Source organism: Coturnix japonica, chromosome 10, assembly GCF_054131305.1.
Source record: "Coturnix japonica strain WE chromosome 10, WE-NBRP24, whole genome shotgun sequence".
Taxonomy (NCBI): Eukaryota; Metazoa; Chordata; class Aves; order Galliformes; family Phasianidae; genus Coturnix; species Coturnix japonica.
This window is the reverse complement of record NC_140672.1, coordinates 27,553,852-27,580,732: the sequence shown is the minus strand read 5'-3', so window position 1 is coordinate 27,580,732 and position 26,881 is coordinate 27,553,852. Positions and strand designations below refer to the sequence as shown.

General features: G+C 44.0%; 1 long non-coding RNA gene across 2 annotated transcripts in view; it reads right to left on the bottom strand.

The window, feature by feature from the left end:
* Nucleotides 1–26,881, bottom strand: part of LOC146759564 (uncharacterized) — a 108,313-nt gene that overhangs the window by 51,089 nt on the left and 30,343 nt on the right. The window lies entirely within an intron of this gene.

The following is a 26,881-nucleotide window of genomic DNA, read 5'->3' as shown; positions in this document are numbered from 1 at the left end:
GGAAGTGCCGCAGTGAAAGGGAAGAGCAGCAGTGAAAGAGAAAAGCAGCAGTGAAAGGGAAAAGCAAGACTGAAAAGGAAAAGCAAGACTAAAAGGGAAAAGCAAGAGTGAAAAAGAAAAGCAAGATTAAAAGGGAAAATCAGCAGTGAAAAGGGAAAAGCAGCAGTGAAAGGGAAAAGCAGCAGGGGAAGGGAAAAGCAGCAGTGAAAGGGAAAAGCAGCAGTGAAAGGAAAAAGCAAGACTAAAAGGGAAAAGCAGCAGTGAAAGGGAAAATAAAGAATTAAAAGGAAAAGCAGCAGTGAAAGGGAAAAGCAGCAGTGAAAGGGAAAAGCAGCAGTGATTGGGAAAAGCAGCAGAGAAAGGGAAAAGCAAGAGTAAAAGGGAAAAGCAGGACTAAAAGGGAAAAGCAGCAGTGAAAGGGAAGAGCAGCAGTGAAAGGGAAAAGCAGCAGGGGAAGTGAAAAGCAGCAGTGAAAGGGAAAAGCAGCAGTGAAAGGGAAAAGCAGCATGAAAAGGAAAAGTAAGACTAAAAAGGAAAAGAAGCAGTGAAAGGGAAAATCAAGAATAAAAAGGAAAATCAGCAGTGAAAGGGAAAAGCAGCAGTGAAAGGGAAAAGCAGCAGTAATAGGGAAAAGCAGCATGAAAGGGAAAAGCAGCAGTGAAAGGGAAAAGCAAGACTAAAAGGGAAAAGCAGCAGTGAAAGGGAAAAGCAACAGTGAAAGGGAAAAGGAGCAGTGAAAGGGAAAAGCAGAGTGAACGGGAAAATCAGTAGTGAAAGGGAAGAGCAGCAGTGAAAGGGAAGAGCTGCAGTGAAAGGGAAGAGCTGCAGTGAAAGGGAAGAGCAGCAGTGAATGGGAAAAGCAGCAGTGAAAGGGAAAAGCAGGACTGAAAGAGAAAAGCAAGACTAAAAGGGAAAAGCACGAGTGAAAGGGAAAAGAAAGAATAAAAGGGAAAAGCAGCAGTGAAAGGGAAGAGCAGCAGTGAAAGGAAAAAGCAAGACTAAAAGTGAAAAGCAGCAGTGAAAGGGAAAAGCAGCAGTGAATGGGAAAATCAGCAGTGAAAGGGAAAAGCAAGACTGAAAGGGAAAAGCAAGACTAAAAGGGAAAAGCACGAGTGAAAGGGAAAAGCAAGAATAAAAGGGAAAAGCAGCAGAGAAAGGGAAGTGCAGCAGTGAAAGGGAAAAGGAGCAGAGAATGGGAAAAGCAGCAGTGAAAGGGAAAAGCAGGACTAAAAGGGAAAAGCAAGACTAAAAGTGAAAAGCACGAGTGAAAGGGAAAAGCAAGAATAAAAGGGAAAAGCAGCAGAGAAAGGGAAAACCAGGACTAAAAGAGAAAAGCAGCAGTGAAAGGGAAAACCAGCAGAGAAAGGGAAAAGCAGCAGAGAAAGGGAAGTGCAGCAGTGAAAGGGATAAGCAGCAGTGAAAGGGAAGAGCAGCAGTGAAAGGAAAAAGCAAGACTAAAAGGGAAAAGCAGCAGTGAAAGGGAAAAGCAGCAGTGAAAGGGAAAATCAAGAATAAAAAGGAAGAGCAGCAGTGAAAGAGAAAATCAGCAGTGAAAGGGAAATACAGCAGTGAAAGGGAAAAGAAGCAGTGAAAGGGAAAAGCAAGACTAAAAGGGAAAAGCAAGAGTGAAAAAGAAAAGCAAGACTAAAAGGGAAAATCAGCAGTGAAAGGGAAAATCAGCAGTGAAAGGGAAAAGCAGCAGTGAAAGGGAAAAGCACCAGTGAAAGGGAAAAGCAGCAGTGAAAGGAAAAAGCAAGACTAAAACAGAAAAGCAGCAGTGAAAGGGAAAATAAAGAATAAAAAGGAAAAGCAGCAGTGAAAGGGAAAAGCAGCAGTGAAAGGGAAAAGCAGCAGTGAATGGGAAAAGCAGCAGAGAAAGGGAAAAGCAAGACTAAAAGGGAAAAGCAGGACTAAAAGGGAAAAGCAGCAGTGAAAGGGAAGAGCAGCAGTGAAAGGGAAAAGGAGCAGTGAATGGGAAAATCAGCAGTGAACGGGAAGAGCAGCAGTGAAAGGGAAGAGCTGCAGTGAAAGGGAAGAGCTGCAGTGAAAGGGAAGAGCAGCAGAGAATGGGAAAAGCAGCAGTGAATGGGAAAATCAGGACTAAAAGGGAAAAGAAAGACTAAAAGGGAAATACAAGACTAAAAGGGAAAAGCACGAGTGAAAGGAAAAGCAGCAGTGAATGGGAAAATGAGCAGTGAAAGGGAAAAGCAAGACTGAAAGGGAAAAGCAAGACTAAAAGGGAAAAGCACGAGTGAAAAGGAAAAGCAAGAATAAAAAGGAAAAGCAGCAGAGAAAGGGAAGTGCAGCAGTGAAAGGGAAAAGGAGCAGTGAATGGGAAAAGCAGCAGTGAAAGGGAAAAGCAGGAATAAAAGGGAAAAGCAAGACTAAAAGTGAAAAGCACGAGTGAAAGGGAAAAGCAAGAATAAAAGTGAAAAGCAGCAGAGAAAGGGAAAATCAGGACTAAAAGGGAAAAGCAGCAGTGAAAGGGAAAACCAGCAGAGAAAGGGAAAAGCAGCAGAGAAAGGGAAGTGCAGCAGTGAAAGGGAAGAGCAGCAGTGAAAGGGAAGAGCAGCAGTGAAAGGAAAAAGCAAGACTAAAAGGGAAAAGCAGCAGTGAAAGGGAAAAGCAGCAGTGAAAGGGAAAATCAAGAATAAAAAGGAAAAGCAGCAGTGAAAGGGAAAATCAGCAGTGAAAGGGAAATACAGCAGTGAAAGGGAAAAGAAGCAGTGAAAGGGAAAAGCAAGACTAAAAGGGAAAAGCAAGAGTGAAAAAGAAAAGCAAGACTAAAAGGGAAAATCAACAGTGAAAGGGAAAATCAGCAGTGAAAGGGAAAAGCAGCAGTGAAAGGGAAAACCAGCAGTGAAAGGGAAAAGCAGCAGTGAAAGGAAAAAGCAAGACTAAAACAGAAAAGCAGCAGTGAAAGGGAAAATAAAGAATAAAAAGGAAAAGCAGCAGTGAAAGGGAAAAGCAGCAGTGAAAGGGAAAAGCAGCAGTGAAAGGGAAAAGCAGCAGAGAAAGGGAAAAGCAAGACTAAAAGGGAAAAGCAGGACTAAAAGGGAAGAGCAGCAGTGAAAGGGAAGAGCAGCAGTGAAAGGGAAAAGCAGCAGGGGAAGGGAAAAGCAGCAGTGAAAGGGAAAAGCAGCAGTGAAAGGGAAAAGCAGCAGTGAAAGGGAAAATCAAGAATAAAAAGGAAAATCAGCAGTGAAAGGGAAAAGCAGCAGTGAAAGGGAAAAGCAGCAGTGAAAGGGAAAAGCAGCATGAAAGGGAAAAGCAGCAGTGAAAGGGAAAAGCAAGACTAAAAGGGAAAAGCAACAGTGAAAGGGAAAAGCAGCAGTGAAAGGGTAAATCAAAAATAAAAAGGAAAAGCAGCTGTGAAAGGGAAAAGAAGCAGTGAAAGGGAAAAGCAAGACTAAAAGGGAAAAGCAAGACTAAAAGGGAAAAGCAACAGTGAAAGGAAAAAGCAGCAGCGAATTCGAAAAGCAGCAATGAATGGGAAAAGCAGCAGAGAAAGGGAAAAGCAGCAGAGAAAGGGAAAAGCAGCAGAGAAAGGGAAGTGCAGCAGTGAAAGGGAAAAGCAGCAGTGAAAGAGAAAAGCAGCAGTGAAAGGGAAAAGCAAGACTGAAAAGGAAAAGCAAGACTAAAAGGGAAAAGCAAGAGTGAAAAAGAAAAGCAAGATTAAAAGGGAAAATCAGCAGTGAAAAGGGAAAAGCAGCAGTGAAAGGGAAAAGCAGCAGGGGAAGGGAAAAGCAGCAGTGAAAGGGAAAAGCAGCAGTGAAAGGAAAAAACAAGACTAAAAGGGAAAAGCAGCAGTGAAAGGGAAAATAAAGAATTAAAAGGAAAAGCAGCAGTGAAAGGGAAAAGCAGCAGTGAAAGGGAAAAGCAGCAGTGAATGGGAAAAGCAGCAGAGAATCGGAAAAGCAAGACAAAAAAGGGAAAAGCAGGACTAAAAGGGAAAAGCAGCAGTGAAAGGGAAGAGCAGCAGTGAAAGGGAAAAGCAGCAGGGGAAGGGAAAAGCAGCAGTGAAAGGGAAAAGCAGCAGTGAAAGGGAAAAGCAGCATGAAAAGGAAAAGTAAGACTAAAAAGGAAAAGAAGTACTGAAACGGAAAATCAAGAATAAAAAGGAAAAGCAGCAGTGAAATGGGAAAAGCAGCAGTGAAAAGGAAAAGCAGCAGTAAAAGGGAAAAGCAGCATGAAAGGGAAAAGCAGCTGTGAAAGGGAAAAGCAAGACTAAAAGGGAAAAGCAGCAGTGAAAGGGAAAAGCAACAGTGAAAGGGAAATGCAGCAGTGAAAGGGAAAAGCAGAGTGAACGGGAAAATCAGCAGTGAAATGGAAGAGCAGCAGTGAAAGGGAAGAGCTGCAGTGAAAGGGAAGAGCTGCAGTGAAAGGGAAGAGCAGCAGTGAATGGGAAAAGCAGGACTAAAAGGGAAAAGCAAGACTAAAAAAGAAAAGCAAGACTAAAAGGGAAAAGCACGAGTGAAAGGGAAAAGCAAGAATAAAAGGGAAAAGCAGCAGAGAAAGTGAAAAGCAGGACTAAAAGGGAAAAGCAGCAGTGAAAGGGAAAACCAGCAGAGAAAGAGAAAAGCAGCAGAGAAAGGGAAGTGCAGCAGTGAAAGGGAAGAGCAGCAGTGAAAGGGAAGAGCAGCAGTGAAAGGGAAGAGCAGAAGTGAAAGGAAAAAGCTAGACTAAAAGGGAAAAGCAGCAGTGAAAGGGAAAAGCAGCAGTGAATGGGAAAATCAGCAGTGAAAGGGAAAAGCAAGACTGAAAGGGAAAAGCAAGACTGAAAGGGAAAAGCAAGACTAAAAGGGAAAAGCACGAGTGAAAGGGAAAAGCAGCAGAGAAAGGGAAGTGCAGCAGTGAAAGGGAAAAGGAGCAGTGAATGGGAAAATCAGCAGTGAAAGGGAAGAGCAGCAGTGAAAGGGAAGAGCTGCAGTGAAAGGGAAGAGCTGCAATGAAAGGGAAGAGCTGCAGTGAAAGGGAAGAGCTGCAGTGAAAGGGAAGAGCAGCAGAGAATGGGAAAAGCAGCAGTGAATGGGAAAAGCAGGACTAAAAGGGAAAAGAAAGACTAAAAGGGAAAAGCAAGACTAAAAGGGAAAAGCACAAGTGAAAGGGAAAAGCAAGACTAAAAGGGAAAAGCAACATAGGGAAAAGAAGCAGTGAATGCGAAAAGCAGCAGTGAATGGGAAAAGCTGCAGTGAAAGGGAAAATCAAGAATAAAAAGGAAAAGCAGCAGTGAAAGGGAAAATCAGCAGTGAAAGGGAAATACAGCAGTGAAAGGGAAAAGAAGAAGTGAAAGGCAAAAGCAAGACTAAAAGGGAAAAGCAAGAGTGAAAAAGAAAAGCAAGACTAAAAGGGAAAATCAGCAGTGAAAGGGAAAATCAGCAGTGAAAGGCAAAAGCAGCAGTGAAAGGGAAAAGCAGCAGTGAAAGGGAAAAGCAGAAGTGAAAGGAAAAAGCAAGACTAAAACAGAAAAGCAGCAGTGAAAGGGAAAATAAAGAATAAAAAGGAAAAGCAGCAGTGAAAGGGAAAAGCAGCAGTGAAAGGGAAAAGCAGCAGTGAATGGGAAAAGCAGCAGAGAAAGGGAAAAGCAAGACTAAAAGGGAAAAGCAGGACTAAAAGGGAAAAGCAGCGGTGAAAGGGAAGAGCAGCAGTGAAAGGGAAAAGCAGCAGGGGAAGGGAAAAGCAGCAGTGAAAGGGAAAAGCAGCAGTGAAAGGGCAAATCAAGAATAAAAAGGAAAATCAGCAGTGAAAGGGAAAAGCAGCAGTGAAAGGGAAAAGCAGCAGTGAAAGGGAAAAGCAGCATGAAAGGGAAAAGCAGCAGTGAAAGGGAAAAGCAAGACTAAAAGGGAAAAGCAGCAGTGAAAGGGAAAAGCAGCAGTGAAAGGGAAAATCAAGAATAAAAAGGAAAAGCAGCTGTGAAAGGGAAAAGAAGCAGTGAAAGGGAAAAGCAAGACTAAAAGGGAAAAGCAAGACTAAAAGGGAAAAGCAACAGTGAAAGGGAAAAGCAGAAGTGAATGCGAAAAGCAGCAGTGAATGGGAAAAGCAGCAGAGAAAGGGAAAAGCAGCAGAGAAAGGGAAGTGCAGCAGTGAAAGGGAAGAGCAGCAGTGAAAGAGAAAAGCAGCAGTGAAAGGGAAAAGCAAGACTGAAAAGGAAAAGCAAGACTAAAAGGGAAAAGCAAGAGTGAAAAAGAAAAGCAAGATTAAAAGCGAAAAGCAGCAGTGAAAGGGAAGAGCAGCAGTGAATGGGAAAATCAGCAGGGGAAGGGAAAAGCAGCAGTGAAAGGGAAAAGCAGCAGTGAAAGGGAAAAGCAACAGTGAAAGGGAAAATCAAGAATAAAAAGGAAAAGCAGCAGTGAAAGGGAAAAGCAGCAGTGAAAGGTAAAAGCAGCATGAAAGGGAAAAGCAGCAGTGAAAGGGAAAAGCAAGACTAAAAGGGAAAAGCAGCAGTGAAAGGGAAAAGCAACAGTGAAAGGGAAAAGCAGCAGTGAAAGGGAAAAGCAGAGTGAACGGGAAAAGCAAGACTAAAAGGGAAAAACAGCAGTGAAAGGGAAAAGCAGCAGTGAATGGGAAAATCAGCAGTGAAAGAGAAGAGCTGCAGTGAAAGGGAAGAGCAGCAGTGAAAGGGAAGAGCTGCAGTGAAAGGGAAGAGCTGCAGTGAAAGGGAAGAGCAGCAGTGAATGGGAAAAGCAGCAGTGAAAGGGAAAAGCAGGACTAAAAGGGAAAAGCAAGACTAAAAGGGAAAAGCACGAGTGAAAGGGAAAAGCAAGAATAAAAGGGAAAAGCAGCAGAGAAAGGGAAGTGCAGCAGTGAAAGGAAAGAGCAGCAGTGAAAGTGAAGAGCAGCAGTGAAAGGGAAGAGCAGCAGTGAAAGGAAAAAGCAAGACTAAAAGGGAAAAGCAGCAGTGAAAGGGAAAAGCAGCAGTGAAAGGTAAAATCAAGAAAAAAAAGGAAAAGCAGCAGTTAAAAGGAAAAGCAGCAGTGAAAGGGAAAAGCAGCAGTGAATGGGAAAAGCAGCAGAGAAAGGGAAAAGCAAGACTAAAAGGGAAAAGCAGCAGTGAAAGGGAAGAGCAGCAGTGAAAGGGAAAAGCAGCAAGGGAAGGGAAAACAGCACTGAAAGGGAAAAGCAGCAGTGAAAGGGAAAAGCAGCAGTGAAAGGGAAAATCAAGAATAAAAAGGAAAAGCAGCAGTGAAAGGGAAAAGCAGCAGTGAAAGGGAAAAGCAGCAGTGAAAGGGAAAAGCAGCATGAATAGGAAAAGCAGCAGTGAAAGGGAAAAGCAGCAGCGAAGGGGAAAATCAGCAGTGAAAGGGAAAAGCAGCAGTGAAAGGGAAAAGCAACAGTGAAAGGGAAAAGCAGAGTGAACTGGAAAAGCAAGACTAAAAGGGAGAAACAGCAGTGAAAGGGAAAAGCAGCAGTGAATGGGAAAATCAGCAGTGAAAGGGAAGAGCAGCAGTGAAAGGGAAGAGCTGCAGTGAAAGGGAAGAGCTGCAGTGAAAGGGAAGAGCAGCAGTGAATGGGAAAAGCAGCAGTGAAAGGGAAAATCAAGAATAAAAAGGAAAAGCAGCTGTGAAAGGGAAAAGAAGCAGTGAAAGGGAAAAGCAAGAATAAAAGGGAAAAGCAAGACTAAAAGGGAAAAGCAACAGTGAAAGGGAAAAGCAGCAGTGAATGCGAAAAGCAGCAGTGAATGGGAAAAGCAGCAGAGAAAGGGAAAAGCAGCACAGAAAGGGAAGTGCAGCAGTGAAAGAGAAAAGCAGCAGTGAAAGGGAAAAGCAAGACTGAAAAGGAAAAGCAAGACTAAAAGGGAAAAGCAAGAGTGAAAAAGAAAAGCAAGATTAAAAGCGAAAAGCAGCAGTGAAAGGGAAGAGCAGCAGTGAAAGGGAAAAGCAGCAGGGGAAGGGAAAAGCAGCAGTGAAAGGGAAAAGCAGCAGTGAAAGGGAAAAGCAGCAGTGAATGGGAAAAGCAGCAGTGAAAGGGAAAAGCAGGACTAAAAGGGAAAAGCAAGACTAAAAGGGAAAAGCACGAGTGAAAGGGAAAAGCAACAATAAAAGGGAAAAGCAGCAGAGAAAGGGAAGTGCAGCAGTGAAAGGAAAGAGCAGCAGTGAAAGTGAAGAGCAGCAGTGAAAGGAAGAGCAGCAGTGAAAGGAAAAAGCAAGACTAAAAGGGAAAAGCAGCAGTGAAAGGGAAAAGCAGCAGTGAAAGGTATAATCAAGAAAAAAAAGGAAAAGCAGCAGTTAAAGGGAAAAGCAGCAGTGAAAGGGAAAAGCAGCAGTGAATGGGAAAAGCAGCAGAGAAAGGGAAAAGCAAGACTAAAAGGGAAAAGCAGCAGTGAAAGGGAAGAGCAGCAGTGAAAGGGAAAAGCAGCAAGGGAAGGGAAAACAGCAGTGAAAGGGAAAAGCAGTAGTGAAAGGGAAAAGCAGCAGTGAAAGGGAAAAGCAGCATGAATAGGAAAAGCAGCAGTGAAAAGGAAAAGCAGCAGCGAAGGGGAAAATCAGCAGTGAAAGGGAAAAGCAGCAGTGAAAGGGAAAAGCAACAGTGAAAGGGAAAAGCAGAGTGAACGGGAAAAGCAAGACTAAAAGGGAGAAACAGCAGTGAAAGGGAAAAGCAGCAGTGAATGGGAAAATCAGCAGTGAAAGGGAAATGCAGCAGAGAAAGGGAAGTGCAGCAGTGAAAGGGAAGAGCTGCAGTGAAAGGGAAGAGCTGCAGTGAAAGGGAAGAGCAGCAGAGAATGGGAAAAGCACGAGTGAAAGGGAAAAGCAACAATAAAAGGGAAAAGCAGCAGAGAAAGGGAAGAGCAGCAGTAAAAGGGAAAAGCAGCAGTGAAAGGGAAAAGCAAGACTGAAAGGGAAAAGCAAGACTAAAAAAGAAAAGCAAGAGTAAAAGGGAAAATCAGCAGTGAAAGGGAAAAGCAGCAGTGAATGGGAAAAGCAGCAGTGAATGGGAAAAGCAGCAGTGAATGGGAAAAGCAGCAGGGGAAGGGAAAAGCAGCAGTTAAAGGGAAAAGCAGCAGTGAAAGGAAAAAGCAAGACGAAAAGGGAAAAGCAGCAGTGAAAGGAAAAATAAAGAATAAAAAGGAAAAGCAGCAGTGAAAGGGAAAAGCAGCAGTGAAAGGGAAAAGCAGCAGTGAATGGGAAAAGCAGCAGAGAAAGGGAAAAGCAAGACTAAAAGGGAAAAGCAGGACTAAAAGGGAAAAGCAGCAGTGAAAGGGAAGAGCAGCAGTGAACGGGAAAAGCAGCAGGGGAAGGGAAAAGCAGCAGTGAAAGGGAAAAGCAGCAGTGAAAGGGAAAAGCAGCAGTGAAAGGGAAAAGCAGCATGAAAGGGAAAAGCAGCAGTGAAAGGGAAAAGCAAGACTAAAAGGGAAAAGCAGCAGTGAAAGGGAAAAGCAGCAGTGAAAGGGAAAAGCAGCAGTGAAAGGGAAAAGCAACAGTGAAAGGGAAAAGCAGCAGTGAATGGGAAAAGCAGCAGTGAATGGGAAAAGCAGCAGAGAAAGGGAAAAGCAGCAGAGAAAGGGAAGTGCAGCAGTGAAAGGGAAGAGCTGCAGTGAAAGAGAAAAGCAGCAGTGAAAGGGAAAAGCAAGACTGAAAAGGAAAAGCAAGACTAAAAGGGAAAAGCAAGAGTCAAAAAGAAACGGAAGATTAAAAGGGAAAATCAGCAGTGAAGGGGAAAAGCAGCAGTAAAAGTGAAAAGCAGCAGGGGAAGGGAAAAGCAGCAGTGAAAGGGAAAAGCAGCAGTGAAAGTAAAAAGCAAGACTAAAATGGAAAAGCAGCAGTGAAAGGGAAAAGCAGCGGTGAAAGGGAAAAGCAGCAGTGAAAGGGAAAAGCAGCATGAAAGGGAAAAGCAGCAGTGAAAGGGAAAAGCAAGACTAAAAGGGAAAAGCAGCATTGAAAGGGAAAAGCAGCAGTGAAAGGGAAAATCAAGAATAAAAAGGAAAAGCAGCTGTGAAAGGGAAAAGAAGCAGTGAAAGGGAAAAGCAAGACTTAAAGGGAAAAGCAAGACTAAAAGGGAAAAGCAACAGTGAAAGGGAAAAGCAGCAGTGAATGCGAAAAGCAGCAGTGAATGGGAAAAGCAGCAGAGAAAGGGAAAAGCAGCAGAGAAAGGGAAAAGCAGCAGAGAAAGGGAAGTGCAGCAGTGAAAGGGAAGAGCAGCAGTGAAAGAGAAAAGCAGCAGTGAAAGGGAAAAGCAAGACTGAAAAGGAAAAGCAAGACTAAAAGGGAAAAGCAAGAGTGAAAAAGAAAAGCAAGATTAAAAGCGAAAAGCAGCAGTGAAAGGGAAGAGCAGCAGTGAAAGGGAAAAGCAGCAGGGGAAGGGAAAAGCAGCAGTGAAAGGGAAAAGCAGCAGTGAAAGGGAAAAGCAGCAGTGAAAGGGAAAATCAAGAATAAAAAGGAAAAGCAGCAGTGAATGGGAAAAGCAGCAGTGAAAGGGAAAAGCAGCATGAAAGGGAAAAGCAGCAGTGAAAGGGAAAAGCAAGACTAAAAGGAAAAGCAGCATGAAAGGGAAAAGCAGCAGTGAAAGGGAAAAGCAAGACTAAAAGGGAAAAGCAGCAGTGAAAGGGAAAAGCAACAGTGAAAGGGAAAAGCAGGGTGAACGGGAAAAGCAAGACTAAAAGGGAAAAACAGCAGTGAAAGGGAAAAGCAGCAGTGAATGGGAAAATCAGCAGTGAAAGGGAAGAGCAGCAGTGAAAGGGAAGAGCTGCAGTGAAAGGGAAGAGCAGCAGTGAATGGGAAAAGCAGCAGTGAAAGGGAAAAGCAGGACTAAAAGGGAAAAGCAAGACTAAAAGGGAAAAGCACGAGTGAAAGGGAAAAGAAAGAATAAAAGGGAAAAGCAGCAGAGAAAGGGAAGTGCAGCAGTGAAAGGAAAGAGCAGCAGTGAAAGTGAAGAGCAGCAGTGAAAGGGAAGAGCAGCAGTGAAAGGAAAAAGCAAGACTAAAAGGGAAAAGCAGCAGTGAAAGGGAAAAGCAGCAGTGAAAGGTAAAATCAAGAAAAAAAAGGAAAAGCAGCAGTTAAAGGGAAAAGCAGCAGTGAAAGGGAAAAGCAGCAGTGAATGGGAAAAGCAGCAGAGAAAGGGAAAAGCAAGACTAAAAGGGAAAAGCAGCAGTGAAAGGGAAGAGCAGCAGTGAAAGGGAAAAGCAGCAAGGGAAGGGAAAACAGCAGTGAAAGGGAAAAGCAGCAGTGAAAGGGAAAAGCAGCAGTGAAAGGGAAAAGCAGCATGAATAGGAAAAGCAGCAGTGAAAAGGAAAAGCAGCAGCGAAGGGGAAAATCAGCAGTGAAAGGGAAAAGCAGCAGTGAAAGGGAAAAGCAACAGTGAAAGGGAAAAGCAGAGTGAACGGGAAAAGCAAGACTAAAAGGGAGAAACAGCAGTGAAAGGGAAAAGCAGCAGTGAATGGGAAAATCAGCAGTGAAAGGGAAGAGCAGCAGTGAAAGGGAAGAGCTGCAGTGAAAGGGAAGAGCTGCAGTGAAAGGGAAGAGCAGCAGTGAATGGGAAAAGCTGCAGTGAAAGGGAAAAGCAGGACTAAAAGGGAAAAGCAAGACTAAAAGGGAAAAGCAAGACTAAAAGGGAAAAGCACGAGTGAAAGGAAAAGCAGCAGTGAAAGGGAAAAGCAGCAGAGAAAGGGAAAAGCAGCAGTGAAAGGGAAAAGCAAGACTGAAAGGGAAAAGCAAGACTAAAAGGGAAAACCAAGAATAAAAGGGAAAATCAGCAGTGAAAGGGAAAAGCAGCAGTGAATGGGAAAAGCAGCAGTGAATGGGAAAAGCAGGAGTGAATGGGAAAAGCAGCAGTTAAAGGGAAAAGCAGCAGTGAAAGGAAAAAGCAAGACGAAAAGGGAAAAGCAGCAGTGAAAGGAAAAATAAAGAATAAAAAGGAAAAGCAGCAGTGAAAGGGAAAAGCAGCAGTGAAAGGGAAAAGCAGCAGTGAATGGGAAAAGCAGCAGCGAAAGGGAAAAGCAAGACTAAAAGGGAAAAGCAGGACTAAAAGGGAAAAGCAGCAGTGAAAGGGAAGAGCAGCAGTGAACGGGAAAAGCAGCAGGGGAAGGGAAAAGCAGCAGTGAAAGGGAAAAGCAGCAGTGAAAGGGAAAAGCAGCGGTGAAAGGGAAAAGCAGCATGAAAGGGAAAAGCAGCAGTGAAAGGGAAAAGCAAGACTAAAAGGGAAAAGCAGCAGTGAAAGGGAAGAGCAGCAGTGAAAGGGAAAAGCAGCAAGGGAAGGGAAAACAGCAGTGAAAGGGAAAAGCAGTAGTGAAAGGGAAAAGCAGCAGTGAAAGGGAAAAGCAGCATGAATAGGAAAAGCAGCAGTGAAAAGGAAAAGCAGCAGCGAAGGGGAAAATCAGCAGTGAAAGGGAAAAGCAGCAGTGAAAGGGAAAAGCAACAGTGAAAGGGAAAAGCAGAGTGAACGGGAAAAGCAAGACTAAAAGGGAGAAACAGCAGTGAAAGGGAAAAGCAGCAGTGAATGGGAAAATCAGCAGTGAAAGGGAAATGCAGCAGAGAAAGGGAAGTGCAGCAGTGAAAGGGAAGAGCTGCAGTGAAAGGGAAGAGCTGCAGTGAAAGGGAAGAGCAGCAGAGAATGGGAAAAGCACGAGTGAAAGGGAAAAGCAACAATAAAAGGGAAAAGCAGCAGAGAAAGGGAAGAGCAGCAGTAAAAGGGAAAAGCAGCAGTGAAAGGGAAAAGCAAGACTGAAAGGGAAAAGCAAGACTAAAAAAGAAAAGCAAGAGTAAAAGGGAAAATCAGCAGTGAAAGGGAAAAGCAGCAGTGAATGGGAAAAGCAGCAGTGAATGGGAAAAGCAGCAGTGAATGGGAAAAGCAGCAGGGGAAGGGAAAAGCAGCAGTTAAAGGGAAAAGCAGCAGTGAAAGGAAAAAGCAAGACGAAAAGGGAAAAGCAGCAGTGAAAGGAAAAATAAAGAATAAAAAGGAAAAGCAGCAGTGAAAGGGAAAAGCAGCAGTGAAAGGGAAAAGCAGCAGTGAATGGGAAAAGCAGCAGAGAAAGGGAAAAGCAAGACTAAAAGGGAAAAGCAGGACTAAAAGGGAAAAGCAGCAGTGAAAGGGAAGAGCAGCAGTGAACGGGAAAAGCAGCAGGGGAAGGGAAAAGCAGCAGTGAAAGGGAAAAGCAGCAGTGAAAGGGAAAAGCAGCAGTGAAAGGGAAAAGCAGCATGAAAGGGAAAAGCAGCAGTGAAAGGGAAAAGCAAGACTAAAAGGGAAAAGCAGCAGTGAAAGGGAAAAGCAGCAGTGAAAGGGAAAAGCAGCAGTGAAAGGGAAAAGCAACAGTGAAAGGGAAAAGCAGCAGTGAATGGGAAAAGCAGCAGTGAATGGGAAAAGCAGCAGAGAAAGGGAAAAGCAGCAGAGAAAGGGAAGTGCAGCAGTGAAAGGGAAGAGCTGCAGTGAAAGAGAAAAGCAGCAGTGAAAGGGAAAAGCAAGACTGAAAAGGAAAAGCAAGACTAAAAGGGAAAAGCAAGAGTCAAAAAGAAACGGAAGATTAAAAGGGAAAATCAGCAGTGAAGGGGAAAAGCAGCAGTAAAAGTGAAAAGCAGCAGGGGAAGGGAAAAGCAGCAGTGAAAGGGAAAAGCAGCAGTGAAAGTAAAAAGCAAGACTAAAATGGAAAAGCAGCAGTGAAAGGGAAAAGCAGCGGTGAAAGGGAAAAGCAGCAGTGAAAGGGAAAAGCAGCATGAAAGGGAAAAGCAGCAGTGAAAGGGAAAAGCAAGACTAAAAGGGAAAAGCAGCATTGAAAGGGAAAAGCAGCAGTGAAAGGGAAAATCAAGAATAAAAAGGAAAAGCAGCTGTGAAAGGGAAAAGAAGCAGTGAAAGGGAAAAGCAAGACTTAAAGGGAAAAGCAAGACTAAAAGGGAAAAGCAACAGTGAAAGGGAAAAGCAGCAGTGAATGCGAAAAGCAGCAGTGAATGGGAAAAGCAGCAGAGAAAGGGAAAAGCAGCAGAGAAAGGGAAAAGCAGCAGAGAAAGGGAAGTGCAGCAGTGAAAGGGAAGAGCAGCAGTGAAAGAGAAAAGCAGCAGTGAAAGGGAAAAGCAAGACTGAAAAGGAAAAGCAAGACTAAAAGGGAAAAGCAAGAGTGAAAAAGAAAAGCAAGATTAAAAGCGAAAAGCAGCAGTGAAAGGGAAGAGCAGCAGTGAAAGGGAAAAGCAGCAGGGGAAGGGAAAAGCAGCAGTGAAAGGGAAAAGCAGCAGTGAAAGGGAAAAGCAGCAGTGAAAGGGAAAATCAAGAATAAAAAGGAAAAGCAGCAGTGAATGGGAAAAGCAGCAGTGAAAGGGAAAAGCAGCATGAAAGGGAAAAGCAGCAGTGAAAGGGAAAAGCAAGACTAAAAGGAAAAGCAGCATGAAAGGGAAAAGCAGCAGTGAAAGGGAAAAGCAAGACTAAAAGGGAAAAGCAGCAGTGAAAGGGAAAAGCAACAGTGAAAGGGAAAAGCAGGGTGAACGGGAAAAGCAAGACTAAAAGGGAAAAACAGCAGTGAAAGGGAAAAGCAGCAGTGAATGGGAAAATCAGCAGTGAAAGGGAAGAGCAGCAGTGAAAGGGAAGAGCTGCAGTGAAAGGGAAGAGCAGCAGTGAATGGGAAAAGCAGCAGTGAAAGGGAAAAGCAGGACTAAAAGGGAAAAGCAAGACTAAAAGGGAAAAGCACGAGTGAAAGGGAAAAGCAAGAATAAAAGGGAAAAGCAGCAGAGAAAGGGAAGTGCAGCAGTGAAAGGAAAGAGCAGCAGTGAAAGTGAAGAGCAGCAGTGAAAGGGAAGAGCAGCAGTGAAAGGAAAAAGCAAGACTAAAAGGGAAAAGCAGCAGTGAAAGGGAAAAGCAGCAGTGAAAGGTAAAATCAAGAAAAAAAAGGAAAAGCAGCAGTTAAAGGGAAAAGCAGCAGTGAAAGGGAAAAGCAGCAGTGAATGGGAAAAGCAGCAGAGAAAGGGAAAAGCAAGACTAAAAGGGAAAAGCAGCAGTGAAAGGGAAGAGCAGCAGTGAAAGGGAAAAGCAGCAAGGGAAGGGAAAACAGCAGTGAAAGGGAAAAGCAGCAGTGAAAGGGAAAAGCAGCAGTGAAAGGGAAAAGCAGCATGAATAGGAAAAGCAGCAGTGAAAAGGAAAAGCAGCAGCGAAGGGGAAAATCAGCAGTGAAAGGGAAAAGCAGCAGTGAAAGGGAAAAGCAACAGTGAAAGGGAAAAGCAGAGTGAACGGGAAAAGCAAGACTAAAAGGGAGAAACAGCAGTGAAAGGGAAAAGCAGCAGTGAATGGGAAAATCAGCAGTGAAAGGGAAGAGCAGCAGTGAAAGGGAAGAGCTGCAGTGAAAGGGAAGAGCTGCAGTGAAAGGGAAGAGCAGCAGTGAATGGGAAAAGCTGCAGTGAAAGGGAAAAGCAGGACTAAAAGGGAAAAGAAAGACTAAAAGGGAAAAGCAAGACTAAAAGGGAAAAGCACGAGTGAAAGGAAAAGCAGCAGTGAAAGGGAAAAGCAGCAGAGAAAGGGAAAAGCAGCAGAGAAAGGGAAGAGCAGCAGTGAAAGGGAAAAGCAGCAGTGAAAGGGAAAAGCAAGACTGAAAGGGAAAAGCAGGACTAAAAGGGAAAAGCAGCAGTGAAAGGGAAGAGCAGCAGTGAACGGGAAAAGCAGCAGGGGAAGGGAAAAGCAGCAGTGAAAGGGAAAAGCAGCAGTGAAAGGGAAAAGCAGCAGTGAAAGGGAAAAGCAGCATGAAAGGGAAAAGCAGCAGTGAAAGGGAAAAGCAAGACTAAAAGGGAAAAGCAGCAGTGAAAGGGAAAAGCAGCAGTGAAAGGGAAAAGCAGCAGTGAAAGGGAAAAGCAACAGTGAAAGGGAAAAGCAGCAGTGAATGGGAAAAGCAGCAGTGAATGGGAAAAGCAGCAGAGAAAGGGAAAAGCAGCAGAGAAAGGGAAGTGCAGCAGTGAAAGGGAAGAGCAGCAGTGAAAGAGAAAAGCAGCAGTGAAAGGGAAAAGCAAGACTGAAAAGTAAAAGCAAGACTAAAGGGGAAAAGCAAGAGTCAAAAAGAAAAGCAAGATTAAAAGGGAAAATCAGCAGTGAAGGGGAAAAGCAGCAGTAAAAGGGAAAAGCAGCAGGGGAAGGGAAAAGCAGCAGTGAAAGGGAAAAGCAGCAGTGAAAGTAAAAAGCAAGACTAAAAGGGAAAAGCAGCAGTGAAAGGGAAAAGCAGCGGTGAAAGGGAAAAGCAGCAGTGAAAGGGAAAAGCAGCATGAAAGGGAAAAGCAGCAGTGAAAGGGAAAAGCAAGACTAAAAGGGAAAAGCAGCAGTGAAAGGGAAAAGAAGCAGTGAAAGGGAAAATCAAGAATAAAAAGGAAAAGCAGCTGTGAAAGGGAAAAGAAGCAGTGAAAGGGAAAAACAAGACTAAAAGTGAAAAGCAAGACTAAAAGGGAAAAGCAACAGTGAAAGGGAAAAGCAGCAGTGAATGCGAAAAGCAGCAGTGAATGGGAAAAGCAGCAGAGAAAGGGAAAAGCAGCAGAGAAAGGGAAAAGCAGCAGTGAAAGGGAAGTGCAGCAGTGAAAGGGAAGAGCAGCAGTGAAAAAGAAAAGCAGCAGTGAAAGGGAAAAGCAAGACTGAAAAGGAAAAGCAAGACTAAAAGGGAAAAGCAAGAGTGAAAAAGAAAAGCAAGATTAAAAGCGAAAAGCAGCAGTGAAAGGGAAGAGCAGCAGTGAAAGGGAAAAGCAGCAGGGGAAGGGAAAAGCAGCAGTGAAAGGGAAAAGCAGCAGTGAAAGGGAAAAGCAGCAGTGAAAGGGAAAATCAAGAATAAAAAGGAAAAGCAGCAGTGAAAGGGAAAAGCAACAGTGAAAGGGAAAATCAGCAGTGAAAAGGAAAAGCAGAGTGAACGGGAAAAGCAAGACTAAAAGGGAAAGACAGCAGTGAAAGGGAAAAGCAGCAGTGAATGGGAAAATCAGCAGTGAAACGGAAGAGCAGCAGTGAAAGGGAAGAGCTGCAGTGAATGGGAAAAGCAGCAGTGAAAGGGAAAAGCAGGACTAAAAGGGAAAAGCAAGACTAAAAGGGAAAAGCACGAGTGAAAGGGAAAAGCAAGAATAAAAGGGAAAAGCAGCAGAGAAAGGGAAGTGCAGCAGTGAAAGGAAAGAGCAGCAGTGAAAGTGAAGAGCAGCAGTGAAAGGAAAAAGCAAGACGAAAAGGGAAAAGCAGCAGTGAAAGGAAAAATAAAGAATAAAAAGGAAAAGCAGCATTGAAAGGATATAGCAGCAGTGAAAGGGAAAAGCAGCAGTGAATGGGAAAAGCAGCAGAGAAAGGGAAAAGCAAGACTAAAAGGGAAAAGCAGGACTAAAAGGGAAAAGCAGCAGTGAAAGGGAAGAGCAGCAGTGAAAGGGAAAAGCAGCAGGGGAAGGGAAAAGCAGCAGTGAAAGGGAAAAGCAGCAGTGAAAGGGAAAAGCAGCAGTGAAAGGGAAAAGCAGCATGAAAGGGAAAAGCAGCAGTGAAAGGGAAAAGTAGCAGTGAAAGGGAAAAGCAGTAGTGAATGGGAAAAGCAGCAGTGAAAGGGAATATCAGCAGTGAAAGGGAAAAGCAGCAGTGAAAGGGAAAAGCAACAGTGAAAAGGAAAAGCAGCAGTGAATGGGAAAAGCAGCAGTGAATGGGAAAAGCAGCAGAGAAAGGGAAAAAGAGCAGAGAAAGGGAAGTGCAGCAGTGAAAGGGAAAAGCAGCAGAGAAAGAGAAAAGCAGCAGTGAAAGGGGAAAGCAAGAATAAAAGGGAAAAGCAGCAGAGAAAGGGAAAAGCAGCAGTGAAAGGGAAAAGCAGCATGAAAGGGAAAAGCAGCAGTGAAAGGGAAAAGCAAGACTAAAAGGGAAAAGCAGCAATGAAAGGGAAAAGCAGCAGTGAAAGGGAATATCAGCAGTGAAAGGGAAAAGCAGCAGTGAAAGGGAAAAGCAACAGTGAAAGGGAAAAGCAGCAGTGAATGGGAAAAGCAGCAGTGAATGGGAAAAGCAGCAGAGAAAGGGAAAAGCAGCAGAGAAAGGGAAGTGCAGCAGTGAAAGGGAAAAGCAGAAGAGAAAGAGAAAAGCAGCAGTGAAAGGGGAAAGCAAGAATAAAAGGGAAAAGCAGCAGAGAAAGGGAAGTGCAGCAGTGAAAGGAAAGAGCAGCAGTGAAAGTGAAGAGCAGCAGTGAAAGGAAAAAGCAAGACTAAAAGGGAAAAGCAGCAGTGAAAGGGAAAAGCAGCAGTGAAAGGTAAAATCAAGAAAAAAAAGGAAAAGCAGCAGTTAAAGGGAAAAGCAGCAGTGAAAGGGAAAAGCAGCAGTGAAAGGGAAAAGCAGCAGAGAAAGGGAAAAGCAGCAGGGAAAGGGAAGAGCAGCAGTGAAAGGGAAAAGCAGCAAGGGAAGGGAAAAGCAGCAGTGAAAGGGAAAAGCAGCAGTGAAAGGGAAAAGCAGCAGTGAAAGGGAAAATCAAGAATAAAAAGGAAAAGCAGCAGTGAAAGGGAAAAGCAGCAGTGAAAGGGAACAGCAGCAGTGAAAGGGAAAAGCAGCATGAATAGGAAAAGCAGCAGCGAAGGGGAAAAGCAGCAGCGAAGGGGAAAATCAGCAGTGAAAGGGAAAAGCAGCAGTGAAAGGGAAAAGCAACACTGAAAGGGAAAAGCACAGTGAACGGGAAAAGCTAGACTAAAAGGGAGAAACAGCAGTGAAAGGGAAAAGCAGCAGTGAATGGGAAAATCAGCAGTGAAAGGGAAGAGCAGCAGTGAAAGGGAAGAGCTGCAGTGAAAGGGAAAAGCAGGACTAAAAGGGAAAAGAAAGACTAAAAGGGAAAAGCAAGACTAAAAGGGAAAAGCACGAGTGAAAGGAAAAGCAGCAGTGGAAGGGAAAAGCAGCAGAGAAAGGGAAAAGCAGCAGAGAAAGGGAAGAGCAGCAGTGAAAGGGAAAAGCAGCAGTGAAAGGGAAAAGCAAGACTGAAAGGGAAAAGCAAGACTAAAAGGGAAAAGCAAGCGTAAAAGGGAAAATCATCAGTGAAAGGGAAAAGCAGCAGTGAATGGGAAAAGCAGCAGTGAATGGGAAAAGCAGCAGTGAATGGGAAAAGCAGCAGGGGAAGGGAAAAGGAGCAGTTAAAGGGAAAAGCAGCAGTGAAAGGAAAAAGCAAGACGAAAAGGGAAAAGCAGCAGTGAAAGGAAAAATAAAGAATAAAAAGGAAAAGCAGCAGTGAAAGGATATAGCAGCAGTGAAAGGGAAAAGCAGCAGTGAATGGGAAAAGCAGCAGAGAAAGGGAAAAGCAAGACTAAAAGGGAAAAGCAGGACTAAAAGGGAAAAGCAGCAGTGAAAGGGAAGAGCAGCAGTGAAAGGGAAAAGCAGCAGGGGAAGGGAAAAGCAGCAGTGAAAGGGAAAAGCAGCAGTGAAAGGGAAAAGCAGCAGTGAAAGGGAAAAGCAGCATGAAAGGGAAAAGCAGCAGTGAAAGGGAAAAGCAAGACTAAAAGGGAAAAGCAGCAATGAAAGGGAAAAGCAGCAGTGAAAGGGAATATCAGCAGTGAAAGGGAAAAGCAGCAGTGAAAGGGAAAAGCAACAGTGAAAGGGAAAAGCAGCAGTGAATGGGAAAAGCAGCAGTGAATGGGAAAAGCAGCAGAGAAAGGGAAAAGCAGCAGAGAAAGGGAAGTGCAGCAGTGAAAGGGAAAAGCAGCAGAGAAAGAGAAAAGCAGCAGTGAAAGGGGAAAGCAAGACTGAAAAGGAAAAGCAAGACTAAAAGGGAAAAGCAAGAGTGAGAAAGAAAAGCAAGATTAAAAGGGAAAATCAGCAGTGAAGGGGAAAAGCAGCAGTAAAAGGGAAAAGCAGCAGGGGAAGGGAAAAGCAGCAGTGAAAGGGAAAAGCAGCAGTGAAAGTAAAAAGCAAGACTAAAAGGGAAAAGCAGCAGTGAAAAGGAAAATAAAGAATAAAAAGGAATAGCAGCAGTGAAAGGGAAAAGCAGCGGTGAAAGGGAAAAGCAGCAGTGAAAGGGAAAAGCAGCATGAAAGGGAAAAGCAGCAGTGAAAGGGAAAAGCAAGACTAAAAGGGAAAAGCAGCAGTGAACGGGAAAAGCAGCAGTGAAAGGGAAAAGCAGCAGTGAAAGGGAAAAGCAACAGTGAAAGGGAAAAGCAGCAGTGAATGGGAAAAGCAGCAGTGAATGGGAAAAGCAGCAGAGAAAGGGAAAAGCAGCAGAGAAAGGGAAGTGCAGCAGTGAAAGGGAAGAGCAGCAGTGAAAGAGAAAAGCAGCAGTGAAAGGGAAAAGCATGACAGAAAAGGAAAAGCAAGACTAAAAGGGAAAAGGAAGAGTCAAAAAGAAAAGCAAGATTAAAAGGGAAAATCAGCAGTGAAGGGGAAAAGCAGCAGTAAAAGGGAAAAGCAGCAGGGGAAGGGAAAAGCAGCAGTGAAAGGGAAAAGCAGCAGTGAAAGTAAAAAGCAAGACTAAAAGGGAAAAGCAGCAGTGAAAGGGAAAAGCAGCGGTGAAAGGGAAAAGCAGCAGTGAAAGGGAAAAGCAGCATGAAAGGGAAAAGCAGCAGTGAAAGGGAAAAGCAAGACTAAAAGGTAAAAGCAGCAGTGAAAGGGAAAAGCAGCAGTGAAAGGGAAAATCAAGAATAAAAAGGAAAAGCAGCTGTGAAAGGGAAAAGAAGCAGTGAAAGGGAAAAGCAAGACTAAAAGGGAAAAGCAAGACTAAAAGGGAAAAGCAACAGTGAAAGGGAAAAGCAGCAGTGAATGCGAAAAGCAGCAGCGAATGGGAAAAGCAGCAGAGAAAGGGAAAAGCAGCATGAAAGGGAAAAGCAGCAGTGAAAGGGAAGTGCAGCAGTGAAAGGGAAGTGCAGCAGTGAAAGAGAAAAGCAGCAGTGAAAGGGAAAAGCAAGACTGAAAAGGAAAAGCAAGACTAAAAGGGAAAAGGAAGAGTGAAAAAGAAAAGCAAGATTAAAAGCGAAAAGCAGCAGTGAAAGGGAAGAGCAGCAGTGAAAGGGAAAAGCAGCAGGGGAAGGGAAAAGCAGCAGTGAAAGGGAAAAGCAGCAGTGAAAGGGAAAAGCAGCAGTGAAAGGAAAAATCAAGAATAAAAAGGAAAAGCAGCAGTGAATGGGAAAAGCAGCAGTGAAAGGGAAAAGCAGCATGAAAGGGAAAAGCAGCAGTGAAAGGGAAAAGCAAGACTAAAAGGGAAAAGCAGCAGTGAAAGGGAAAAGCAACAGTGAAAGGGAAAAGCAGCAGTGAAAGGGAAGAGCAGCAGTGAAAAAGAAGAGCTGCAGTGAAAGGGAAGAGCTGCCGTGAAAGGGAAGAGCAGCAGTGAATGGGAAAAGCAGCAGTGAAAGGGAAAAGCAGGACTAAAAGGGAAAAGCAAGACTAAAAGGGAAAAGCACGAGTGAAAGGGAAAAGCAAGAATAAAAGGGAAAAGCAGCAGAGAAAGGGAAGTGCAGCAGTGAAAGGAAAGAGCAGCAGTGAAAGTGAAGAGCAGCAGTGAAAGGAAAAAGCAAGACTAAAAGGGAAAATCAGCAGTGAAAGGGAAAAGCAGCAGTGAAAGGTAAAATCAAGAAAAAAAAGGAAAAGCAGCAGTTAATGGGAAAAGCAGCAGTGAAAGGGAAAAGCAGCAGTGAATGGGAAAAGCAGCAGAGAAAGGGAAAAGCAAGACTAAAAGGGAAAAGCAGCAGGGAAAGGGAAGAGCAGCAGTGAAAGGGAAAAGCAGCAAGGGAAGGGAAAACAGCAGTGAAAGGGAAAAGCAGCAGTGAAAGGGAAAAGCAGCAGTGAAAGGGAACAGCAGCAGTGAAAGGGAAAAGCAGCATGAATAGGAAAAGCAGCAGTGAAAGGGAAAAGCAGCAGCGAAGGGTAAAATCAGCAGTGAAAGGGAAAAGCAGCAGTGAAAGGGAAAAGCAACACTGAAAGGGAAAAGCAGAGTGAACGGGAAAAGCTAGACTAAAAGGGAGAAACAGCAGTGAAAGGGAAAAGCAGCAGTGAATGGGAAAATCAGCAGTGAAAGGGAAGAGCAGCAGTGAAAGGGAAGAGCTGCAGTGAAAGGGAAGAGCTGCAGTGAAAGGGAAGAGCAGCAGTGAATGGGAAAAGCTGCAGTGAAAGGGAAAAGCAGGACTAAAAGGGAAAAGAAAGACTAAAAGGGAAAAGCAAGAATAAAAGGGAAAAGCACGAGTGAAAGGAAAAGCAGCAGTGAAAGGGAAAAGCAGCAGAGAAAGGGAAAAGCAGCAGAGAAAGGGAAGAGCAGCAGTGAAAGGGAAAAGCAGCAGTGAAAGGGAAAAGCAAGACTGAAAGGGAAAAGCAAGACTAAAAGGGAAAAGCAAGAGTAAAAGGGAAAATCAGCAGTGAAAGGGAAAAGCAGCAGTGAATGGGAAAAGCAGCAGTGAATGGGAAAAGCAGCAGTGAATGGGAAAAGCAGCAGGGGAAGGGAAAAGCAGCAGTTAAAGGGAAAAGCAGCAGTGAAAGGAAAAAGCAAGACGAAAAGGGAAAAGCAGCAGTGAAAGGAAAAATAAAGAATAAAAAGGAAAAGCAGCAGTGAAAGGGAAAAGCAGCAGTGAATGGGAAAAGCAGCAGTGAAAGGGAAAAGCAGCAGTGAATGGGAAAAGCAGCAGAGAAAGGGAAAAGCAAGACTAAAAGGGAAAAGCAGGACTAAAAGGGAAAAGCAGCAGTGAAAGGGAAGAGCAGCAGTGAAAGGGAAAAGCAGCAGGGGAAGGGAAAAGCAGCAGTGAAAGGGAAAAGCAGCAGTGAAAGGGAAAAGCAGCATGAAAGGGAAAAGCAGCAGTGAAAGGGAAAAGCAAGACTAAAAGGGAAAAGCAGCAGTGAAAGGGAAAAGCAGCAGTGAAAGGGAAAAGCAGCAGTGAAAGGGAAAAGCAGCAGTGAAAGGGAAAAGCAACAGTGAAAGGGAAAAGCAGCAGTGAATGGGAAAAGCAGCAGTGAATGGGAAAAGCAGCAGAGAAATAGAAAAGCAGCAGAGAAAGGGAAGTGCAGCAGTGAAAGGGAAGAGCAGCAGTGAAAGAGAAAAGCAGCAGTGAAAGGGAAAAGCAAGACTAAAAGGAAAAGCAAGACTAAAAGGGAAAAGCAAGAGTGAAAAAGAAAAGCAAGATTAAAAGGGAAAATCAGCAGTGAAGGGGAAAAGCAGCAGTAAAAGGGAAAAGCAGCAGGGGAAGGGAAAAGCAGCAGTGAAAGGGAAAAGCAGCAGTGAAAGTAAAAAGCAAGACTAAAAGGGAAAAGCAGCAGTGAAAGGGAAAATAAAGAATAAAAAGGAAAAGCAGCAGTGAAAGGGAAAAGCAGCGGTGAAAGGGAAAAGCAGCAGTGAAAGGGAAAAGCAGCATGAAAGGGAAAAGCAGCAGTGAAAGGGAAAAGCAAGACTAAAAGGGAAAAGCAGCAGTGAAAGGGAAAAACAGCAGTGAAAGGGAAAAGCAGCAGTGAAAGGGAAAAGCAACAGTGAAAGGGAAAAGCAGCAGTGAATGGGAAAAGCAGCAGTGAATGGGAAAAGCAGCAGAGAAAGGGAAAAGCAGCAGAGAAAGGGAAGTGCAGCAGTGAAAGGGAAGAGCAGCAGTGAAAGAGAAAAGCAGCAGTGAAAGGGAAAAGCAAGACTGAAAAGGAAAAGCAAGACTAAAAGGGAAAAGCAAGAGTGAAAAAGAAAAGCAAGATTAAAAGGGAAAATCAGCAGTAAAAGGGAAAAGCAGCAGTAAAAGGGAAAAGCAGCAGGGGAAGGGAAAATCAGCAGTGAAAGGGAAAAACAGCAGTGAAAGTAAAAAGCAAGACTAAAAAAGAAAAGCAGCAGTGAAAGGGAAAATAAATAATAAAAAGGAAAAGCAGCAGTGAAAGGGAAAAGCAGCGGTGAAAGGGAAAAGCAGCAGTGAATGGGAAAAGCAGCAGAGAAAGGGAAAAGCAAGACTAAAAGGGAAAAGCAGGACTAAAAGGGAAAAGCAGCAGTGAAAGGGAAGAGCAGCAGGGGAAGGGAAAAGCAGCAGTGAAAGGGAAAAGCAGCAGTGAAAGGGAAAAGCAGCAGTGAAAGGGAAAATCAAGAATAAAAAGGAAAAGCAGCAGTGAAAGGGAAAAGCAGCAGTGAAAGGGAAAAGCAGCAGTGAAAGGGAAAAGCAGCAGTGAAAGGGAAAAGCAGCAGTAAAAGGGAAAAGCAAGACTAAAAGGGAAAAGCAGGACTAAAAGGGAAAAGCAGCAGTGAAAGGGAAGTGCAGCAGGGGAAGGGAAAAGCAGCAGTGAAAGGGAAAAGCAGCAGTGAAAGGGAAAAGCAGCAGTGAAAGTGAAAATCAAGAATAAAAAGGAAAAGCAGCAGTGAAAGGGAAAAGCAGCAGTGAAAGGGAAAAGCAACAGTAAAAGGGAAAAGCAAGACTAAAAGGGAAAAGCAGCAGTGAAAGGGAAAAGCAGCAGTGAAAGGGAAAAGCAACAGTGAATGGGAAAAGCAGCAGTGAAAGGGAAAAGCAGAGTGAACGGGAAAAGCAAGAATAAAAGGGAAAATCAGCAGTGAAAGGAAAAAGCAACAGTGAATGGGAAAATCAGCAGTGAAAGGGAAGAGCAGCAGTGAAAGGGAAGAGCTGCAGTGAAAGGGAAGAGCTGCAGTGAAAGGGAAGAGCAGCAGTGAATGGGAAAAGCAGCAGTGAAAGGGAAAAGCAGGACTAAAAGGGAAAAGCAAGACTAAAAGGGAAAAGCACGAGTGAAAGGGAAAAGCAAGAATAAAAGGGAAAAGCAAGACTAAAAGGGAAAAGCAGCAGTGGAAGGGAAAAGCAGCAGTGAAAGGGAAAAGCAGCAGTGAAAGGGAAGTGCAGCAGTGAAAGTGAAGAGCAGCAGTGAAAGGGAAGTGCAGCAGTGAAAGGGAAGAGCAGCAGTGAAAGGAAAGAGCAAGACTAAAAGGGAAAAGCAGCAGTGAAAGGGAAAAGCAGCAGTGAAAGGGAAGTGCAGCAGTGAAAGTGAAGAGCAGCAGTGAAAGGGAAGTGCAGCAGTGAAAGGGAAGAGCAGCAGTGAAAGGAAAGAGCAAGACTAAAAGGGAAAAGCAGCAGTGAAAGGGAAAAGCAGCAGTGAAAGGGAAAATCAAGAATAAAAAGGAAAAGCAGCAGTGAAAGTGAAATTCAGCAGTGAAAGGGAAAAGCAGCAGTTAAAGGGAAAAGAAGCAGTGAAAGGGAAAAGCAAGACTAAAAGGGAAAAGCAAGACTAAAAGGGAAAAGCAACAGTGAAAGGGAAAAGCAGCAGTGAATGCGAAAATCAGCAGTGAATGCGAAAAGCAGCTATGAATGGGAAAAGCAGCAGAGAAAGGGAAGTGCAGCATTGAAAGGTAAGAGCAGCAGTGAAAGAGAAAAGCAGCAGTGAAAGGGAAAAGCAAGACTGAAAAGGAAAAGCAAGACTAAAAGGGAAAAGCAAGAGTGAAAAAGAAAAGCAAGACTAAAAGGGAAAATCAGCAGTGAAAGGGAAAACAAAGAATAAAAAGGAAAAGCAGCAGTGAAAGGGAAAATCAGCAGTGAAAGGGAAAAGCAGCAGTGAATGGGAAAAGCAGCAGAGAAAGGGAAAAGCAAGACTAAAAAAGAAAAGCAGGACTAAAAGCGAAAAGCAGCAGTGAAAGGGAAGAGCAGCAGTGAAAGGGAAAAGCAGCAGTGAAAAGGAAAAGCAGCAGGGGAAGGGAAAAGCAGCAGTGAAAGGGAAAAGCAGCAGTGAAAGGAAAAAGCAAGACTAAAAGGGAAAAGCAGCAGTGAAAGGGAAAATAAAGAATAAAAAGGAAAAGCAGCAGTGAAAGGGAAAAGCAGCAGTGAAAGGGAAAAGCAGCAGTGAATGGGAAAAGCAGCAGAGAAAGGGAAAAGCAACACTAAAAGGGAAAAGCAGGACTAAAAGCGAAAAGAAGCAATGAAAGGGAAGAGCAGCAATGAAAGGGAAGAGCAGCAGTGAAAGGGAAAAGCAGCAGTGAAAGGGAAGAGCAGCAGTGAAAGGGAAAAGAAGCAGTGAAAGGGAAGAGCTGCAGTGAAAGGGAAAAGCAGCGGTGGAAGGGAAAAGCAACAGTGAAAGGGAAAAGCAGCAGTGAAAGGGAAAAGCAGAGTGAACGGGAAAAGCATGACTAAAAGGGAAAAACAGCAGTGAAAGGGAAAATAAAGAATAAAAAGGAAAAGCAGCAGTGAAAGGGAAAAGCAGCAGTGAAAGGGAAAAGCAGCAGTGAATGGGAAAAGCAGCAAAGAAAGGGAAAAGCAACACTAAAAGGGAAAAGCAGGACTAAAAGCGAAAAGAAGCAATGAAAGGGAAGAGCAGCAATGAAAGGGAAGAGCAGCAGTGAAAGGGAAAAGCAGCAGTGAAAGGGAAGAGCAGCAGTGAAAGGGAAAAGAAGCAGTGAAAGGGAAGAGCTGCAGTGAAAGGGAAGAGCTGCAGTGAAAGGGAAAAGCAGCGGTGGAAGGGAAAAGCAACAGTGAAAGGGAAAAGCAGCAGTGAAAGGGAAAAGCAGAGTGAACGGGAAAAGCATGACTAAAAGGGTAAAACAGCAGTGAAAGGGAAAAGCAGCAGTGAATGGGAAAATCAGCAGTGAAAGGGAAGAGCAGCAGTGAAAGGGAAGAGCTGCAGTGAAAGGGAAGAGCTGCAGTGAATGGGAAGAGCTGCAGTGAAAGGGAAGAGCAGCAGTGAATGGGAAAAGCAGCAGTGAAAGGGAAAAGCAGCAGTGAAAGGGAAAAGCAAGACTGAAAAGGAAAAGCAAGACTAAAAGGGAAAAGCAAGAGTGAAAAAGAAAAGCAAGATTAAAAGGGAAAATCAGCAGTGAAAGGAAAATAAAGAATAAAAAGGAAAAGCAGCAGTGAAAGGGAAAAGCAGCACCTAAAGGGAAAAGCAGCAGTGAATGGAAAAAGCAGCAGAGAAAGGGAAAAGCAAGACTAAAAAAGAAAAGCAGGACTAAAAGCGAAAAGCAGCAGTGAAAGGGAAGAGCAGCAGTGAAAGGGAAAAGCAGCAGTGAAAAGGAAAAGCAGCAGGGGAAGGGAAAAGCAGCAGTGAAAGGGAAAAGCAGCAGTGAAAGGAAAAAGCAAGACTAAAAGGGAAA